The 16,478-nt window shown below is 30.7% G+C and overlaps 1 long non-coding RNA gene across 1 annotated transcript; it reads right to left on the minus strand.

Annotated features, from left to right (window-relative positions):
- LOC129223515 (uncharacterized) lies at positions 1-9,561 on the minus strand. Its single transcript, XR_008580638.1, has 3 exons — positions 9,495-9,561; positions 7,448-7,614; positions 1-272 (listed from the first exon to the last, which is right to left on the minus strand). It is a non-coding gene; the product is annotated as an uncharacterized LOC129223515 (long non-coding RNA).
- Between the last annotated feature and the right edge of the window lie 6,917 nt (positions 9,562-16,478).

The raw sequence follows: 16,478 nt of genomic DNA on the forward strand, positions 1-16,478 counted from the left end.
ATTTTTTTTATTCATTTTTTTTTTACATATTATCAGCTAGGTAACATGTAAAAAACATACATATTATTTATAACATAAATATCTTTCATTAAAACATACATATACATTGTGTTTACATATTATCAGCTTTTTTGTCTTCGTTTCGACCATTCAGTGTCCTTTATTTGATACTGTGAGACCGATGATCCCAATCTACAGCTCCAGCAGGTATCTGCCGATTCTGCAGCTGATAGCATTTGTATTCGCAGCATTCTACTTAATTTTTACACTTGCTAAAGAGAGAGAGAAAAAAAACAGTCACTTAAAATATATTTACACTTTTTTTTTAACTCTGCAATGTGCAAAGCAAACACATAGTAAGGATTACTACTTATAACCAACATGTAAATTGTAAACTACATACAATGGACTCTTGTTTTTTGCAGGGGTTACATTCCACACAAACGTAAATGAAGACTTAACAGTAATGTTAAAATAGATTAGGTTATGTTCCATTGATAAAAAATATGTACTAATTCCAATATAAATACACAATGGATATGAAGAAAATATGAATTAACTTAGGGAATATGAATAAGAGTTGTTTATGATATTCCTTTGGCAGTCATTTTTCTATGCAGGGGCATAGAAAAATGACTGCCTTTGTGGGGCATGAGCACATCCATGGTCACTTGCATCATTTCCATGATGGGATCTTCCTTTATAAACACAAATCAGAAAGATCTGTCAAAATATGGCTCAAAATTTAAATGTAGAAGCTTTCGGTCGAGTATCATCAATGTTGGTATTGTTGTTGGTTTTGTTCTTATTTGTCACTTCTAAAAGCTTTTTTTCAAGTGAGCTATAAATTGTGTGAGTTTAATAACATTACCTCTGAAAAGAGCTCTAAAAATGTCTCCAGTGGCTCAAGCTCCCTAATTATTTAAGGGAGCATGAGCCACTGGAGACATTTTTAGCATGCCAAATATATATAAGCATGCCAAAATGCAGTTTTCATTTGTTATCTACAATCTTAGAAGTTTGAAATATGAAAATTTTGAAAAACTTTATGCATTTTAATGTTGAATCAGCATAAATCAAAACTCATCCATATATAATGAAATAACGGTGTCAAATCTTAAACTGTGTGTAATGAAATCCGTGTAAAATGAGGGTATTGCTAATTAATTGGTAGTTAATCTGACATAAGTAGTGGTGCAACAAGAATGGTTTGGAGGTCAAACTCTCCCGAGTTCTTAGCTTCAACATATACTGCTAATTCTATTACTGTAGAAACGGTAGAGTTAGCAATTTGCTACCAATTAGATAAAATTAAACACATCAAGACTATAGATCTCCCCTCCCTTTCAGGTAAAAATTCTTGCTGCTCCAGTGGAGATGATTAAAGACTATAAAATTATTTCACTGCTGATTATAACAGTAATAAAATATTTTCCAAATCATGTCTTACTCTTTGATAAGACTCTTTACTTTGGCAAATTTATATTTTCAAAAAATTTCTTGCAGATTCCTACATTTTTTTTCCTTTCTTTTTGGCTTGGGGGGAGGGAACCCTTTCCCCAAAGGGTACAAGTTGAAATGGAGATATTTTTTTTACAACAATTATGTGTGATGAAATCATATGATTCCAAAAATTTTCTTTGATAAATTTAATTTCAGCTACAAAAATGATGCTGTTCACCATCAACTAAAATGTTTGCAGATCACATGAAGATTGCTCGTGAACCACTGTGGGCTTTTAGTGGTAGCCCCCATTTACCCTTGCAATTATTAGACACTGTAAAATAACTTATACAAATACATTATCCCTCATATTATTTTAGCAAGTATTTTTAAATTACAAAATGAAAAAATTACGCATAACTTGATTTGCGGATATAAATGATTTTCTTTGAATGGTTGTATACTTCTGTTGTTGTAAACAGAAAGAGTGAAGACTTATAGGTTCAATAACAAACAAATTTATGTAGTACAAACCTAAGCTAGGTAATTACAGCAGAAAATTTACAGGCGACAGAAATTCAATACAGATTAAATGTATAAGAAAATCACTTTGAAAAATTTTTTATTTTAGATTTAGCTTACCACCATTAAATTTAGATTGAATTAAATAGAAAGAATCTATTTTATCATTAAGTAGTTTATTCTGCATAAATTGTTAATTTTATTACTTTCAAAAATGATCTATCAAACTACTGTTCAGAGTATGGATTTTTGAGGATCAATACATTTCTTAAATTAAGATCAGATTCCGTAAAACTTCTCATTTTTGCTCACAATTCTAATTGTTGTATTTTGCAAGCAAAAAGGAAAAGAAATTCTAGAGGCTTTAGATGCTTATTCTTCTAAATTTTAAAAATAATTGTATTATTATTTTATAGAAATATTTTTTTATATTCTAAATAATATTTAGAATATAAAAACATATTTCTAGGCTTGAATAAGTTCAAAATACAAGGAGTATTAAAGTAAGTCATCTATTTTCTTTGTCATTCAAATAAAGATACTTCACAATCAAAAGTTCTTAATCATGCACTATTGTTGAATTTACTAAGACAATCTGGTACTAGTTTTACTATAAACACTATTTTTCATGAAAACAAAATCTCCTCAGGGCTACCACTGACTTCAGCTATTAAAATAATTGCTACTAGTAGTCTATGAGTGCGTTCGACGAGCACGACCGAGAGCGACCGGTTAGTTAATCACGTGACAACTAATGATCACGTGCTCCAATCAACCAATCAACCTCTTAGAATAATAACCGCAGCAGTAACCGGTTGATCATAGAACGACGCGGTTAGTAACTGGTTACTTACCGGTCGACCGGTGAGGTTCGTCAAACGCAACCTATGATATAAAAGTCTTCAAAATAGTTGCCAGATGCAGAAATAAATAGATGCGGAAAATAATTTTTGAAAAAGTCATCAGATGTAGAAAATAATTTTGAAATAGAGAACAAATTTAAATGTTCAATAATCGATAAAGAAACATACTTTTTTTGAATATATTGAAAGTTATAATTTGTCCACAGTACAAAATTAATTCAGACTGTCAAAGTAATTTTAATGCAAAGGAAAATATTCAGATGTTAAATTTAAAACTTGTTGTTTTTAATTCATAATTCTCGTGACCATATGCATCAGCCTTACGATTACAAACTCGTTTAAAATTGACAATAACCAGGAAAAAAAATTAATATGAACTAGAAATGAATATATATATATATATATATAAAGTCAATTCATTACAAATTAACATTAAATATAAAATATTCAGATTTGAAAAAAGGAAAATACTTGGCACTCTGCAACAAAGAGAGGACAAATTTACTAAAAATCTCATTGTTGTAGGTTAAGCAGGTCTTTAAGAAAGTAACATTAAGGTAAAAACCTGTTTCTTATTTCAAACACTACACCCTTCTTGAAATTAAAAAAAAAAATAGTGCTCTTTTTCATTAAAAATATTTTCCAAGTACCAAAACTGAACTTATATAATGATAACTCCAAAAGAGATAAAAATTCTTACAACAGAAATCTAAATAGAATTTAAGAGAAGAAAAATGTGCCTTTTAGTCCTCCTTTGTTTTGTTCATCGATCTGTGATAAAATTTGGTTGTAACCAAAGAAACATTTGCAATTTCTTAATTATATTAAACAGACATATTTTTCATATAATTTAAAATACTGCATATTCTTTCAACCTAAATATGTTTTTTCTTTTAAAATTTAACTACATAGCAAGCTTAGAAACAATTAAGTCCCCTATGTTACTTTGTTGTCTCCTGTGTTACCAAGATCAAGGTAACACAGGGGACAAAATGGTATTAAAAATTCCCCTTGTATTAATGGAAACAATGCAAAAGTATATGGTTTTTTTTTCTTTTAAACTCAACCTGAAAGTTTTAACATGGGTTAAACAATAAAATAATTATATCTTTCTATAATTTAATAGTAACGCAGGGGACACATAAAAAAGACACCTATGTCTAAAGTTCTTTTTTCCTCACCTGGAACTCTTCAAAATAGCACATGCGAAAAAAATGGCTACTTTACATTAATAACTTGTAGGAGTACATAGCTATCGTTGACAATATTTAAGTAACACATTCTTATTATAATAATTAAAGAAGTAAGGAGGCAGTACCACAGGAGACAAAAGATTTTCTTCCATAAAATAAAAATAAATTTGAAATTTTATTTTAAAAACATGTTAGTATAATATGTTAATAATGAGTTGAAAAGAAACATATTTTAAAAAAATTACATGAAAAAAAAAGGTTTAAAAATAAATAAAGTGCTGTTGGGGCATGGTTGTTTTATAGGACACAATTTCAATAACCCCATTCAAAAAGTAAAAAATGTACTTAATTTTAGTAATGTATCAATGAAAAATATGTCAGACCTATCATTTTTAATGTTTACATTTAACTTTGGAGTAAAATTTGGGAAAAGGTTACAGGGCAGTTCTCAAAAGGGGGAGCAAGCACAGACCTCAACTTTGAAGCTTCAACACAAAATAACTTTCATTTTAATTGACTCAAAAATTTTTGAGTTAAATAATAATACTGTATAGAGGCAAGAATTACGGAAAAATAAAATTATGGAATATTAATGATAAATGGAAATAATTGTTAAATATATTAAAAATTATGGAAAAAATGCTCTTCAAATACCCTTAAAAATATTTTTTCATTGCTAAAAGGCACAATTTTGGACTTTCAAAACGTTAACTGGGCAAATGTACCATCAAAAAAATTTTTTTTAATTATTTCCAACCGTTTCAAAACAAAATTAAGGGTATGAATCTCAAACTGAATATTTTTTTGATAATATTTTCTACAAATTAAAAAATTAAAGACAGATTATTAATTGTGTAAAAAATTTAAAAAAAGAAGGAAGATGGAAGTTTTATGTATGTCCAAAGTTACAATCTTGACAATGCTATTATTTGAGTACTAAATATATGATTTATATGTTTTAAAGGTATTTTTTGATCCTCAAAATCAATTGTTAATCATTTTAAAGTGTTTTCATATGTTTTTATGCAGTATCTTTGAAGTAAAATCACTTTTCTTAAACATATATGTGAGATGTCCAAATTGCGTTACGATCTAGACGCCGATAATTCTGTCCATTTATTCAATATTATAATATGCTCTTCTGTCTTGTAACCTTACTAACTAAAGGCTATTATAATGTTAATTTCTTTAATTCATTGCTATTTTGAACAATTAATACATTATGCATTAGACATTACATAAATAACAGTCGAAACTCAAGTTATGATGTAACGAGTAGTAAACAAAGGCGGCAAAAATCGCCAAGCAAACCTCGATTGGCGACAACTCACAGCGTATAATATGCAAAGGGTTACCAGAGAGGAATTCAGGTTTTCGCCAACAGCGGCGGTTTTGGCGACTTGATCACCTGCGCCGGCAAAATGGATGTTTTTTTTTTTCGGATTATACAAAACCATAACAAAATTTTATTATTTTAAGACCAGTATATAAGGTCACTCATGTACTTCATAAATCCTCTATTTTTCATAGCAGGATTTAAAAATAGATAAAATTTTCATTGGAAAAGTTCAAAAAGTGAAACTTTCATTATGATCAGGGCTGCAGAGTCGGAAGGAAAATGGCCGACTCTGACCCCTACTCCTGGATTTTGAAACGCCCGACTCAGACTCCTGATTTTATTATTATTATTATTTTTTTAATTGTACTTTTTCAATTCCCTTTTTTTCTTCAGGGAAAGGGGGAAAACCTCTAAACAGAGATTGAAATATTAATTCTTTTTTATGAAAATTTTGCCTTTTGTTTTTTCATTGTAAACCCAAGACACATACAACGTTAGAAATTCAATTTAAAACTCAAATTTTCCAATAGTTACGAGTTTAAAAGTGAGATGACTTAAAAATCCCTTTAAAAAAAATTGAGAAGGATTAGCTGTAATTTTCCCTCCCCCCTTTAATGTTTAACAAATAGATATTGATCAAATCGTGTGCTTTCAATTTTTGAAAGCTGTAACTTGAGAGAAAAGCTTTTTTCCCGGCAAAGTTCTTGAGAGAGGGTGGTTTGGCCCCGGTGACACCCATCTGGTAGGTGACTTCCAAAGTTAATTTCAGAGTTTATAAAAAATATAAATATTTCAATTCTGAAAATTTTCCCGGATATATTTTAAATTATACTTTATCAATAAAATTTCAACAAATATAGGGCCCATATACATCAGGAGCTAATTTTACACAAAATTCGGCGGTGTACAAATGTGTACGAATAGCTTTTACTATACCTATATTTCTTCTTCGCTAAATTTTTAATTTAAATTTTACTGGCTGCTTTAGATTAACCTTCATATGAAGATTTTAAGATTAACTGTAATTATTGAGTGTTATAACCAAGAAATGATTTACACTTATTTTGTTCCATACATTTTAGTGAGAACTAAGCTTATAGAAATAGTCTTAATAAAGAACAAAAAATCGATTATTTCATCGGATCTTTTGGATTTGTGCATTTTCGCCAGAACTTATCTGAGTTTGCGGATCACTCTCAAAAGTTTCCACCTGAGCTACGGGCCTCGTCTAACTAAATTGTTATGTTCCTTTTACTATTTTATAACTGAGATTGAACAAAACACTATGTTTCTATTTTTATTTGAAAGTGATTACTTGACAATATTAGGCAACAAAACAGTCTGCTGACAGTTGCTATTAGTTAAGTTAAAAGGCAAGAAAACTAGGGGACGGCTACAGAAAGTTCGGTAAGCACTCAAGCTAGCTGATTGCCATAATGGCAGTTATTTTCTCATTAGTAGCTTTTTATACATGTAATCGAACCAATTGGTAGTCAGTTTTTAAAAAATGCAAGGAGAGTCAGTGAAAATGAAAGAAAAAAAGAGCCCCGGAGTCGGAGTCGGCATGGTTTCTAACAACTCTGACTCCGACTCCTTTACCCCAAAATTAGTCCGACTCCGACTCCACAGCCCTGATTATGATGATGTCCAAAATCTGTTACCTACCGGACAACTATATGCCCAAAATCTGTTATCTACAGACGATCATTAAATTGCATAAATACCTGCTGTCTTTTTATGTTTGTGTATGATGTTCGAGGTATACATGCTATGCAATAAAAGCAAAATTGATTTCAAATTCCAAAATTTTAAAAATGGCTCAAAAGCAATGTTTTTGTTCTCACCTTTTGAGAACTACCCTACAACTTAAAGTCTTGGACATTAAATGTTGCATTAACTTTGGAATGACCCAAATCCTGTATCAGGAAAGAAATTATCAATTTAGATGTGTTGTTTCAGCTTAATAATTTTTCTAAACATAGATAAATTTACTATGTTACATCAGTTACATGGAAATGCTTTAACATTTAAAAAAAATCGCGATACAAAACCTTTTTATAATTGGCTTTATTATTGAGCAAACTTACCAAATCATGGATCAGTGAAGTGGACTAAAGGGTTGCGGGTTCGAAGCCAGACGGTCGAAGATCTTCTGTTGTGTGGACAAACAGGATCATTCATCTCTAGAGTCTGATGAGAGAGGATTCCCTGCTGAAAAGATCAAGAGGTCATACGGGCGGCACAACTTGAACCTCTGGCAGGGAAAATCACATAGATATTAAAAAAGGCAGTAATTAAATAAACCTAAATAATAAACATTACTGTTATGTTTCAAGTATGCATTTTATTTTTTACCAAATTACAGTGCATTCTATCCTAGTTCCAAAAATAAATATGAAAAATATCATATATAGATATACCTATACCAGCGAACCATAGCAACATACAACTGAAAGTCTTGTACAACTATTTAAACTTTTATTAAAGTTAAGTTCCTAACCTTGAACTATAATTCTTGAGACAAAATTAAAAATTATGTAATCGAAAAAGTCAATTTTTTTAACAGATGCAAACAAATCAAATTACTGAAAGATGTTAATGAGAAGTTTACATTAAACTCATATTTGCCATAATATCAAAATACTCTTTATAATTAGAAATTATCTTTTTCACATTTAGATATAAAATAGCAAATATTAAAACATTTCAAATTTTGTTTTTGAAAATAAGGAAATATAATAACATACACTATGATATGCTATAATAGGGATTTTGTTAGTTGAAGAGATTTCTTTTTTTCCTCAAATCTATGTAGTTAGTTGAGCATTTTTCTATGCATCAAAATCTTGAAGGCATATATGCTTTTTATTTAAAATACTAACAAGCAATTACTACTCCAGCAAGTAGGATGATGTAATAAGTAACCTTTTAGATTATGTAATCTTTTGTGGTTATGATAATTTTTACAGATACAATTTTAAGCAATTATTATAGAATTTAGTATCTTTTCACTTCCAGCCATTATATTGCAATTATCTCAAATAACTTGGATAAGCACAAATCACAAATAAATTGCAAATAAATATTTAATATTACATACAACTTTGAACAATTTAGTATACAACCGCTGAAATCGCAATACAGAGAAAATACACAGCACAACAGAGATAAAGATACTATTTCTGCTTACTTTAATAACTCAATACCTTTACTTTCATAAACTGATGTCAAGTGCCAACTACTGTTAAGTGCACCAGAAAAAAAAAACAGCGTCAGAGAGCATAAACTTACTACAACCCTCTTTTGCTACGGTACCTATCCATTTCCTGAGTTTGGATTTCCCTGAAAAGTAATATGTTATATGCACTTGAAATATTGAAAATATTTGTGAATTCATGAAATTATTTTCATCAAAACATCACTGTTTAAAAAAAAAAAGTTTGTAAAGAATCAAAGTTTCCATCTTTTTTCCTCGAAGCCTCAAAATGTTCAGAAATTGTACATATCTGATTCAAAACTGAATTGTTAAATATATTAACTGTTTGTTGACATAAATTAAATACTTATATTGCCTCACAAATAAGCGTTATACTTGACAGTAAATGACAATTATTCTAACTATATTCTAACTTATTTTTTCAAGAGCACGGGAAGAATTTTCAAGGGAAAAAAAAGAATATTTTATATGTTTTTATCTTGCTCGATGCTTGAAAACAGCTAAAATGCAATTTCCCTGTACTATATGAAATCTCTGCAAGATAAGAAAATATAAAACAAAGCAAAATAGCTGTAACATATAGAACTAAACAGTTCGGCGTCTTTTTTTTTTTTTTTTTTTTGTAAGTGTTAGCGATAACGTTAATATAGCTCGATTCTCAAAACGTGAAAAGGAACAATTTATAATAAAGGATAGCACATGCTAAAAAGTTTTAATTGAAATGCCTCCCCCCCCCACGCTATTGACATCATAAAACAATCACAAACACAGCACAAGCAAATTTGGAAGATTTTTCGGGTATTCAGAACACTATGTGTATTGAACAAAGAGTGAATGCAAAATGTATAACACATTTCAAATTCTAGTTTAAAGAAATTTGCAATTCTATTCAATATAGAAAACGATTTCAAACTTACCCACAGAACGAGTTAATGATGAAGCTAATAACAACAGCAATGGCGTCCTTCGACGGAGCGGAGCGAGAGAACTCCCGGCTCTGCGCATGCGTCATCAGAGAGCACTGGATGTACTGCACAATATCGAATGGAATCGGCTAATGTCGGCAAAAGCGAAACTCCATACATTTCTTTATCGGGGACAATAGATTCCTAATTATTTCAGAATAATTTTTCTCAATTTTATCCACTTATTAGAAGCAGCAAACATCCAATAGGAAAACTATTTTAAAGGTAATTCCCTAATTCAGAATACCAATACAGCACAGTATCGGATGCGATCGGCTAATGTCGGCAGAAGATAAAAACGCCGTACATTTCAGTATCGTGTATTATAGATCGATAAATCATTGTAAAATGACTTTTTTTTAATCCTACCTACGTATTAAAATTCAAAATGTCTTGCAAAAAGTCTGCTTTAAAAGTAATTTTCTAATTCAGAATGTCAATACAGCATAGTAATGGATGTGATCGGGCCAATGTCGACAGAAGTGGAACGCCGTACATTGTATCGTGGATTATATAAGTCGATAAATTATTGTAAAATGACTTTTTTTGATTAAACCTACACCTTAAAATTCAAAATGCCTTTCAACAAATATGTTTTAAAAGTAATTTTCTAATTCAGACTGTCAATACAGCACAGTATCGGATGCGATCGGCTAATGTCAGCAGAAGATAAGCGCTGTACATTTCGGTATCGTGTATTATAGATCGATAAATTATTGTAAAATGACTTTTTTTCATTGCACCTTTGTATAAAAATTTATAGTGTCTTGCAAAAAATCTGTTTTAAAAGTAATTTTCTAATTCAGAATACCAATACAGCGCAGCATCGGATGCGATCGGCCAGTGTCGGCAGAACCGAACCTCCATACGTTTCGTTTTTGTGGATAATATATTCCTAAATTATTTCAGTATAATTTTTCCCAGTACTATCAACACATTACAGAACAAAATATTCACTAAAAAAACTATTTTAAAAGTAATATTTTAATTCAGAATGCCAATACTGCATAGAATTGGATAAGATCGGCAAATGTTGGATGAAGCAAAAAACGTAGATTACTTTATCGTGGATGATGGGTTAGGAAGTTATTGGAAAATAACTTCTCCCAATTGTACCCACGCATTGAATTTCAAAATGCTTTGCAAGAAAACTGTTTTGAATGCACGTTAATAATTGAGATGACCAATGTTGCTGAGTATCGGACAGCATTGGACAATAGACAGGAAGCGTAAATTTCCAAATATATTTTTGCAGTGCTAAATTTCGTCAAAATGTCTGGTATTCATGTTATTCTTTTGGGAGGAAATTGCGAAATGTTCTGAAAAGTAACCGTTGATTAAGTTTTTCTGATTTGACCAGTATCAGTTGGCCAAGCCTATACAGTATTGGACTAGATCGGCCAATAGCGAGGTCTGTCAATTTCTTTAATCAGGAGTTTCAAATACCAAATCTACTGGAAAAAGTCTCAGAACAGTTCTACCTTTATGTTAAACACAGAATTTCTTTTTAAAAAACGTTTTATAAAGCCTTTTCACTTTTTCAGTATCGGGATGCCAATACTGCCCAGTATTGGCCAAAATCGGGTAAAATCGTCCGACATACGACGACGCACGCCAGGTTTGGCCAATACTCGACCGATATTGGCCAAAATTGTTGTGCTACTGGGGACGAGTCAAAAAAATACTTTTTTTTTTGTGTCGTAAAATGTAGTAAAAATATTCAAGAATATGTTGCCAAAATTTCTGTGAAAAATTCCGATTAGTCCCGATGCTATAAGCTCTTAAAAAAGTGACTGTGGAGATTTGAAAACGTTCACAGCAATTTTTTTCAATAAGTTCATATTCTTATAAGAAATATGTTGTTTACGAGAAATTAAAATTGAAATGTTCACAGACAAAAATTGTGGCTTCAGTAATGCCCTTCCAGTTTAAAGAAATTCTGATAATTTCTTTCCTGTTAAAAACTGACGAAAAACACTAAAATTTTGGCTTCCGAAACTGCCCCCCCCCCCCCTTAAAGAACATTTCGAACTTGAACATAAAAACAGAAATTTCAGCTCATTATATCAACAGAGAAACGTAATTAATTCACTTAGTATAATTAATATTAAAAAGGATAAAAGGAAAACACTAAAAAAAGAAACTGGGATTTTTGAAATCGTAAGAAATAATAAGAGGTGCATTTGTTATTGCCAGTGTCGGATCTGAGGGGAGAGTGCTGGCAAGGGCCCGCCCGTACCCTCAGAGCCTGATTAGCGCAAGGGCATGTGGGGGCACAGGCCCCTCCTCTTAGATTTCAGGGGGGCCAAAAATCCCCTTAATTTATCATGTTAATTAAAAAAAATAATGATTTCACTAGTACAATAATATCATTGATAGTTTTGCGAAAACCAAAACAAGGAAAAAATCTATTTGCTGATAAAAATTCCCCTTGAAAATGTGATCTCTTTGCAAATCAGAAAAACAACCCAAATTTAGTCTGTTATTTACTATTAAAAGTTATATCATAGATCATTTTGGTATTTATATTACGGTTTACTGCAACAGGCAAAGTTTAACCACGTTTATATATTTATCGTATACTACTATTTAAATGTATATAGTACATTGTGATATGAGGTACCACCAAATTTAGTAAGGTTGTGTGAAAACGCAAGTATCGAAATATTTATTGCTTCAACACATAAAAAAAATTTTCTGCCTCAAAACGGGACATCACAGCCAATTTTAGCCATCTGCACGTGTATCTTTGGAAAAAAAAAGTAGTAAATGATAGACAAAACAGAACTGAACACTTAAAAGAAAAGAATGAATGTATCTTTCAATAAACAAATTTACTGATTACATTTAGTGATGGTCTTAAATAAGATTCTTATTTAATCGCTAAGAACGAAATCTTGGGTCCTGCGATTTGCAGCGGTGCTTTTAGCTTCGTCCGTAAACAAGTCATAAAAAAAAAACTGTTTCTATGAGTACATTAGGCATAGGCATATATTTCGTTGGTATGAAAATGCTTTAAAGTTCCACCCCATTCGCTTTTAGTTGAAGCATTCAGTGTTCCGAACTGTCGCTTCAGATAACGGGACATTTCAGTAGTATGTATGGGAAGAACAGGATAGGATAGCTGAAAACGGAATGTTATGATCCCCTTGATGAGATCAGTAAGGGCTAAAAAGTTAATTTCAAAAGAAGGAACCTTGATCCCTACTCGAATATCATCAAAGGTAACTTGAAATTGATTTAACTTCCATTTCAAAATATTTCCGCAAGAGTGCATCTTAAACGAAACTTCCTCAATTTCGCCAAATAAGGCTACTCGATTACGATTTTACGAACATTTCTCGTGCCCCCCCCCCCAAAAAAAACATAGCAAAATACATTACTTCGCACATCTAAGTATGTGTGTGGAAATCATATTTATATTACTTTTAGAAACTTGACACTTGAGATACATTTTAATAAAGGTATTTCTAGTACAACAATGCCGCTCTTGCTAACTGAACGTTTTAGCTTGATATTTGTTAAAAACAATTAAAATTCTCGTTCTAATTACTTCGCAAAGCTCGAACAAGTTTCATCTTATGCAGAAAAACAGGGCCGTTCAATTGATATATAATACTTTGGGTATCTTTTATTCTAATATCAGATGATTAATGAAAATTTCGCAAAAAATTGGAATGTTCTAATGAGTAGAGGTTAACTGATGAATGGGGCCGTGGTAGCCTGATCGGTAGGGTATTGGACTCGGGGCCGGAGGGGCTTGGGTTCGATCCCCGCTGGTCGAAGACCCACCGTCGTCATTAAAGGGGACTGGGCGAAGTTAAATATGCTCGTGGTCTCAATGTCCTCCAAGTGAAACGATACCTCTGGAGGTGCTAGCACCAGGTAGCTTTTAGCTCTTGGACTAGTTCTAAATTCTCATTAACTGTTCGATCCGGTGATGGTGCTGCCATCTATCGGTATATAAAATAATGGAGGCAAGGCACTTAGTATGCAGTCCTCGACATAAATACAGTTGTAGTCAGTTGTGACTCTTGAATAGAAATAGAAATAACTGATGAATCTGATAATAGAATAGTGGATTATCACGAGACTTGGACGTGAATTCAACCGCAGGAAGGTTATGAAAATTGAATGGAAAGATACTATTATATTCAGAAACATACAGCTTTACAGAAGCATATGTAAGCTTGTTAAAAGAATGATCCAAATGAACCCTTTAAAAAAACAAAACCTTATAATTGCGCGTGAGCAGGAAAACCGCACCCGTTCCGATTTTTTAACTTTTCCCCGCTACTTTCGTTTTCTTGAAGGTTCATATTATGTTCGGGTCCGCACTACTGACGACACAGTAGACATCAAAATTTTTTTAAGTGTAAAATAATTAAGCAAATGCAACTATTCATAGAATTAAAATTTTTTGACATTTTCCCATCAAACCTTATAGGAAAGGTTGAGAAATTATCACCCCTTTTACTGTAATGAGGACCCCTGTTCAATCTTACATCTTTTAAAAAATTTTATCAGACCTTTAGGTGTTCTTCTTTTTTATTTGTTACTCTGGATGTGTTGCATTCAAAACCTTACATACACTAACAATCCCAGGGCATGTCTTATCAACTAACATAAATTATGCGATTATATTCCCTTAAATATGCATTATTCTTAAATTACTATTTTGCTCCCCCCCCTTCCTTTGAAAAAGAAGTGTAACAGCCATAAAGTTATGAAATAAATTTGGAAAAATGCCTTAAAAATACAGCACACAAAACAAGTATTTCTTTACAGTTTATTTACATAAAACAATACAATATAATAAACTAATATTTGATAATTTCAATACAAAGCAATTCACTAGATTTTTTTTTCTCAAAAGAAAAGCATCTATTGTTTTAAATATTTTACAATTTTAAATATTGGGATAACATACTTATTGTGAGTTTCAAATACTCTTGGACACAATTTATTAAAGCACATATAAATTACACAAAACAATTAAACAAAGATTTTGAAAGGGAGAAAAAATTTTCATCTAAAGAAACTTATGTTTATAGAAGCTTTTTTTTTTTTTCGAAATTTTTTTAGAGCACAATATTTTTCGATGCTGGGTTTTAAAATACTTTATGACACAGGGACTTTATAATGTGATAAACTTTTATTACAAAATTTTTAACTGATGCATACATTTGTTGCATAAAGTGCATTGTGTGTTTATACAATTTTAAGATTGAAAGGTATTTGAAACAAACAAAAATAAGTTTTTGTAAACAGCCAGCAAAAACTTCCAACACAAACAAATGAAATTGCACATAATATGGAATAATTTTATTCGCTAGAAATTAATAGCCTAAAACATGAAAACAATAAAGGAAACATGGGTGCATAATGCACATTAACATCGTCCTGTATGTGTATGAAGTGCGATTTGCTATTAAAAATGCAAAACATGCATATATATTTCAATAATACATACACATAAACATACATATATATATTATTCAAATATATATAGGTATAAATATTTCATAACAGATAAACAATAAAGTTTTTTTAATAGATATTTAAATTAACACAATCTACACTATATGACTTGTACCACAGTTGGTTTCAAAAACGTATTCATAGCAGTCCCAGTGAATTAAGTTGTACAACCTGATCACTGTGTTGAGCAGCCTATAAATATTTACAAGTTTATACCACTGAGAACAACACTAAGGGGGAAAGCACACTTTTTGCATCACACGCATATATAAATATTTTTACTAATGCAATAACTGTACCTATACAATTATTTGTACAAATTTGTAAGCAATTATACGACTACAGATTGTTTTTCTTTCCTTTCTTTTTTGCATAACATTTTACATTAAAATAGAAGAGTTTTACTAGCTAGAAGAATGCAAAATTTATCAATGAAAAGAAATCAACATTTTTTAAAAATATTGCCGAGATCCTTAGAAAGTAATTTGAAAACATGTGACTGGTAGGTTTTCAGCAAAAGGCCATCATGACTTTAATTCTAATTGTCTATACTACAAGAGATAGATATTTCCATAAATCTTTGAATTCGGATTAAAATACTTTTAATGAATGGATACATGCTTATTAGTAGTCAATAAGATTGCAAAAATTTCTCCAACAGTTGTAAATTTCATAAACTTAAATAAGTTAATTTTTGAATTAGGACAAATAATTTGTGTCTATAATGTGCCTGCTCGAGACAAATACATTCATTTACCAAGTTTAATACTTTATTTTAGAGAAGTTAAAAAGACATGCTTATTATTTTAGATTTTATTTTAACTATTCAGCTCCACAGATCATAGCTACAACTTAAAAAAATTCTCATTTTACACATGTTCTAGCCAGCAATGAGTTCATTATTTGCATGTCAAAAAGGCACTGCTATTGTTCTATTTAGTATTAATGCCTAATTTGAAAAGTTTTACCTGCCGTTATTTATAGATTCAAAAAAAAAAGCAAGTTGTACAATAAATTGAAGCTCAATTTTTTTTTTTTTTAAATAAAGATTACGTTTAAAACAACAGTAAATCAATGAGTAGTACAGCTAAATTTTTTCATTGACTAAAACCGAGTACAAAAAATAAACAATATTTCTGTTTACAATTCATTGAATCATTACAGCTACTTTCAAACCACACGATCCAAACTTTTTTTTCTGTAAAGACATTTTGCCTACCTGCATGCAGTTAAGTGTTCTACAACTTAGATTTGCAGAAGTAATTAATGTAACACACAAAAAGTAATTTAAAAAAATGAAACTTGCATATTTTGTTTTCATTTACAATCATAAAAAAGAAAGAAAAAAAAAACACGAATCAAGCCTGAACTTTGATTTTATAACAACAATTGTGCTGCAAAACAAACAATTCAAAAACTACACCAAAATAAATCTTAAACACTATTAAGATTTTT

The sequence above is a fragment of the Uloborus diversus genome, chromosome 1, assembly GCF_026930045.1.
Source record: "Uloborus diversus isolate 005 chromosome 1, Udiv.v.3.1, whole genome shotgun sequence".
Classification (NCBI taxonomy): Eukaryota; Metazoa; Arthropoda; class Arachnida; order Araneae; family Uloboridae; genus Uloborus; species Uloborus diversus.